The sequence below is a fragment of the Camellia sinensis genome, chromosome 7 (genome assembly GCF_055761805.1).
Source record: "Camellia sinensis isolate YWXY chromosome 7, ASM5576180v1, whole genome shotgun sequence".
In the NCBI taxonomy this organism is placed as follows: domain Eukaryota; kingdom Viridiplantae; phylum Streptophyta; class Magnoliopsida; order Ericales; family Theaceae; genus Camellia; species Camellia sinensis.
Window position 1 is genome coordinate 151,782,083 of NC_138967.1, and position 6,000 is coordinate 151,788,082.

Consider the following 6,000-nt stretch of genomic DNA (forward strand, 5'->3'; position numbering starts at 1 on the left):
TCCGAATTCGGAGACTTAATCGGCCCTAAGGTGCCATGCACCAAAAGGGGCTCCGAATCCGGAGACTTTATTTTGGCCTTAGAATGCTTAATCGGCCCTTAAAGGCTTGGGAGTGAGCTTGAGAAAATGAGAAGCTTTGTATTGCAACGGTGGAATATGTACAAGTATCAAGCCCACAAGTCGGGTAAATGATAGAATTTATGTAAATGTGTTAAATTCCAAGGCCGTGGCAGGCTTCTTCCTGACATGTCTGAGAGCCGGTAGGCCCCTGTTCCTGCGATGGATTCTATCTGATAGGGGCCGTCCCAATTTGGACCCAATTTTTCATCGGCCTGTCTCCGATCGGCTGGAAGTACCTTCTTTAGGACCAACTCTCCTAGCGTGTATCGGCGCAACTGAACTCGCTGATTATACGACTTGGCGTGCTACTGCTGCTGATACGGTGCCATGGATGCTAGGGCGCAGTCTCTTCGTTCTTCAATTAGAATCAAATCCAGGGCAAGCATCATGTCGTTTCGGCCCGTATCAAAAACTTGCAATTTCAAAGTTGGGAGGCCGATTTCCAGGGGTAAGATTGCCTGGGTTCCAAAGCATAGAGCAAACGGCGTTTCTCCAGTGGATCTCCTCGACGTAGTACGATGAGCCCACAATACACTCGGCAATTCTTCGACCCATTTGCCTTTAGCTTTTTCTAGCCTCTTTTTGATGCCGTCCAAGATGGATTTGTTAGAGGCTTCAGCTTGACCATTGCTTTGGGGGTAGGCCGGTGTAGAGAAGTAACGTCAAATGCCATATTTGCTGCATAACTCTCGATATACGCCCCAATCGAACTGGGTGCCATTGTCTGAGATGAGAGCTCTCGGAATGCCGAATCGTGTTATGATGTTTCTCCATATAAAGCGTTTAATGTCGGCATCTCGTATATGTGTTAAAGCCTCCACTTCGACCTATTTTGTGAAGTAATCTGTCACGACGATTAAGAATCGCTTGTTCCCTGGGGCCCTCAGCAATGGTCCTACGATATCAAGTCCCCACTGAGCAAACAGCTGGGGGCTGGTGATAGAGTTCAACCCTTCGACGGGCAGATGGGTTAATTGGGAGAACTTTTGGCACTGTTTGCATTTTTTTACATAACTCTCCGCGTCAGCTCTCATTGTCGGCCAATAATACCCCTGTGTTATAGCTCGATGGGCCAGGGAGCGTCCGCCAGAATGGGCACCACAACTGCCCTAACGTATCTCTGTCAGAAGCTCCTCCACTTTGTCGGGGTGCACGCATTCCAAATATGGACTAGAGAGGGACTTTTTATAAAGCCCTCCTTGCGGATCCAGATAGTATCGCAGGGCTTTATTTCGCATCTTGTGTGCTTCTTTTTTGTCCTCTGGGAGTTGCTTAGAAGAGAGGAATACAGCAATGGGGTCCATCCAGCTTGTTGCAGATTCTATAACATTGACATGGATTTCCTCCGAAGGGCCAATACTCAGCTCCGGGATAAAACCTACTTCGATGGTCCGTTTGATCTCAGAATTGATGGTGGAGGCTAGGCATGCCAAGGCATCTGCGTGTGTGTTCTGGTCGCGTGTTATTTGGTTCAGTTCGTGATGGTCAAATTTTGCCAGCAAGGAATTGGCCGTTTTCATGTAGGCCGCCATACGGTCATTTCTTGCCGCGTACTCCCCCTTTAGCTGACTGATTACCAATTTTGAATCACAAAACACAAGCAGACGCCAAGCGCCGAGAAGGTGCACATTCCGCAGACTGGCTAGAAGGGCTTTATATTCGGCTTCGTTATTTGATGCTTCGGAGCCAAGCTTGACGGCTTGCTCAATTACTGCGTCGTCTGGAGACATGTTTACAACTCCGGCGCCACTGCCCTTTTGGTTAGACGATCCATCACAGTATAATTGCCAAATATCCCCGACATGAATTCTCCAGTTCGGCTTTGGTCGAACTTTAGCCTTTGGTCGAACTTCGTCAGGTTTGAGGTTGGCAAGCTCACCGGTGAATTCGGCAACAAAGTCGGCCAACACCTGCCCCTTAATTGCGGTTTTAGGTAAAAACTGAATGTCGTATTGGCCGAGTTCAAGAGCCCATTTTGAAACACGTCCTGATGCTTCTGCACTCCGTAGTACTGATCGGAGGGGATAATCTGTTAGCACCCTAATGCTATGTCCCTGGAAGTAATGCATCAGTTTTCTTGTCGCCATGACTAGGGCTAAAATGAGTTTTTCCAGCGGAAGGTAGCGTGTTTCGGCGTCAACCATTGCCTTGCTCATATAATACACTGGCCGTTGCTCCCCCTCCTCCTCTTTTAGCAGTACGACATTGACGGCCCTATCGGAAATTGCCAGATATAGAATGAGCGGGTCACCAGTGGCGAGTGTTGTCAAGAGAGGTACTGAGCGGAGGTAGGTCTTGAGTCCATTGAAAGCTGTTTCGCATTCGACGGACCATTCAAAAGCCTTACCCTGCCGTAGTGTCTGAAAGAATTGTCGGCAGCGATTTGTAGACCGGCTGATGAACCTGTTGAGTGCAGCGGCCATCCCCATCAACTTTTGGACGATGTAACCCAGGAATTTGCCAGAGCCGATTCCGAACGCACACTTGGAAGCATTAAGTTTCATTCTGGGTTTGCGTAAGATGCTGAATGTCTTTTCTAGATCGGCTATATGATTATGTTCTTCTTTGGACTTGACCACCTTATCGTCGATGTATACTTCCATAGTGTGGCCGAGTTGCTCTTTGAACATAGCGGTGACCAGTCTTTGGTAGCATGTCCCTGCATTCTTCAGCCCAAAAGGCATAACTTTGTAGCAGTAGGTTCCTCTTGGGGTGAGGAATGCAGTTTTGTCCTGGTCATCTGGATGCATGGCGATTTGATGGTAGCCTCTGTAAGCATCGAGGAAGCTCATGCGTTGATGGCGTGACGTCGCATCGACAAGCTGGTCGATTCTGGGTAGAGGAAAACAGTCTTTGGAGCAAGCTTTGTTCAGATCCGTGAAATCGACGCACACTCGCCAAGTCCCATTTTTCTTCTTCACCACCACTGTATTGGAGAGCCACGTAGGGTAAAGTGACTTCTCTAATTGCCCCGGCGTCAAGCAGTCTGTCTACCTCCTCAACAATGGCGGCAGTGTGCTCCGCGGCTGACCACTAGCCTTTTTGAATGATCGGCTTACATTTGGGATCGACATTGAGATGGTGCTGTGAAACTGACGGGTCTATTCCTGGCATTTCGTACGGAGTCCACGCAAAGACGTCGAGGTTGTTGTGCAAGAAAGAGATCAGCTGCTGCCTGTCGGCCTGATTCAGAGAAACGCCGATCATGAAGAACTTTTCTGGGCTTCCATCGATGTCAACTCGGTCTAAACCTTTCGTGGCCTTCTCATTTGGATGCCGCCTAACGTCATCAAGGATCTCCCGATTCGGCACCTCAATGGAGTTTACTTGCAGTTCCTTTGGCGTTTTGGCGGTAAGGAGACAACATGCTTGTGCCGATTTCTGGGAGCTGCGGATTTGCTCAATGCCGTGTTCTGTTGGGAAACGTAGCAGTTGTTGATAGGTGCTTGGGACAGCCTGCAAGGTATGCAACCACGATCGCCCCATGATGAGATTGTATGGCGATGGTAGCCTGACAACCAAGAATTCCACATCCACCATTCTGGAACCTGCTCGAACGGATAAGCTGATCTTTCTCAATGGGTACTCTGGATTGGCATTGAAGCCGAATAGTGGATAAGGAGCCGGAGTCAAGTCTGACTCGTTGAATCCGAGTTTGATGAAGGTTTTATAATACATAACCTCCGAAGTACTGCCCTGGTCGATAAGAACGCGTTCGACGGTGAACCGGTTTACGCATAGCTCAACAACCAATGGATCGATGTGAAGGAGTGTTAAGCCGATCAAATCAGAGTCGTCAAAGGTGATACTTGGCGTTTCTCGGAGCCGCTTTGCTGGCATGAGTTACTGTTGGGGGCCTAGATGTGATTGGATCGCATGCACAGCTGGGGCTGCTAGCAGGCTGTATATCATGTGGACGGTGTCAAGTGGAAATGCATCATTCGGAAGGGCAGGTGTTTTGATTGCACTCCTCCGAACACATTGTTGGAGACGTTCGTCCTTTGCCAACTCCTCAAGATGATCTGTTGAGGCATAGCGGCCGTCAGTTTCTTGTTGTCAGGCTCGAGATCGTCGATCATCTGCACTCGGGGATTGCTCAGAAGCCTGGCGCACTGTTTGTTTGGATTTTGCTATTTCCGAGGCCAGATCGTGACGAAGACGTTCGTTCTCAGTGATGATGTTGTCCAACCTCTGTTTGGTTTGCCTAGCTTATGCCATGGTCGCTTGTATTGTCTTTTGCGTTGGGTTTGAAGATGAGCAGAGGTCCAAGGCAAGTCTTGCTACGATGGTTTTTAGTCGAAGCGAGTTTGTTGGAGTGAGGTCATCTCTCTGTGTGGTCTCGTCAGTGGCTATCGAAAGATCTTCAGTCACGCCTGCCATGGATGTATTTGAGTATTCCTACAGACGGCGCCAATTGTGGAGAAATGGTTTGGAAATACTCTTCAGATCCTGGGAGACGCTAGTGATCCTCAGCTAGTCACCTGAAAAGATACAAACACTCCGGTCGGGGGTGCCGGAATTAGCACTCCGACGGACAAGTCAGTTCAGACACTCAGGATAGCTTGTTTACTAAGTTAAGTGAAGTGATTCTTACATATCTTTCTAAATCTGTGGTTCTTGTATTTATACTTGCTTTTTGGGCCTCGGGGCCTGAGCCTACTTTTATCCCATTCCCCTTTTATTTATTCGGAGCTACTGGTCTCTGGCTATTCGGCCTTCCTAACGTATTCGGCATCCTAGTCACGCAATATGGAGCCGAATAATATCTGATTTCTGGGGTACGTACCTTCCGACTCTTCTATTTATTCGGCTCCCACAATAACATTTTTCGAAAATGAAGTGATTCGATCGAATGGTTAACATTAAATTGGGTAGAACCTAATCGCCACATCCACTTAAAGTTTCATGAAATCTTTTGGTGGACCATCCTCTAAAACTATAACGATAATCCGAATAATTTATTTTATACTTAATAAAAAATTAATTTTATTAGATATCATTGAATACATAAATAAATTATATGTGAATTTTAAATAGACGATACCTATGAGTTTAAACATAAATCATTCATTCTATATGACAAAATACAATTTATTCATTTATTTATCAATATTCAATGAAATTTATGTTTTATATAGACAGTTTTCAGTATTCTGTTTACGAGATAAACGGATAATTGTTGTGGGCTTGGAATGGGGCTCAAAAAATAAAGTCTAAAGGATAATGGTATGGAGATGAGTCGTTCCCCTAAATTAAATCATCCCGCTCAATGCTTGAACTGGAGAGAAACCTTTTCTATTTTCATATTTTTTTTATACATTTCAATACATTTTCTAAAGATTTTTCAACACTCACAACTATTGTAAAGGCTATTTTTAAATCAAAATTTTCAATGATCTAATAATTATAAATGTTTTTGAACAAAAAACAAAGAAATTTAAAGATAAATCTTTGGGAACATTATACATACATACATGTTTGGCAAAATTACAACAAAAAAAAAATAAAAAATAAATAAAGTTTGACCCTTATGACAAAATAAATTATTATTATTTTTAAATTTTATCAATTTAAATTATAATATTTTGATTTAATTTCAATTTAAACCATCAATCTATTTATGTTAAATAAAATTGAACAAAAAATAATAATATTTTAATCACTAAACTCAGTAAATCATCTGCGTGTTTCATGCTTTGTTGGCCTTTTCTTAACTGTTGAGTTTCTACGTTAATAGGTCTTGTTGGCTCTTACAGTCCAAAAGAACCATTATTTTGTTATCATTTTCTTCTGTTTTCTACTTAACCAAACTATCATAAGAACCAATTTCGAGGCAAAATATTATGAAAAAAACTTGTTGTACATGACCAAACAGAAATT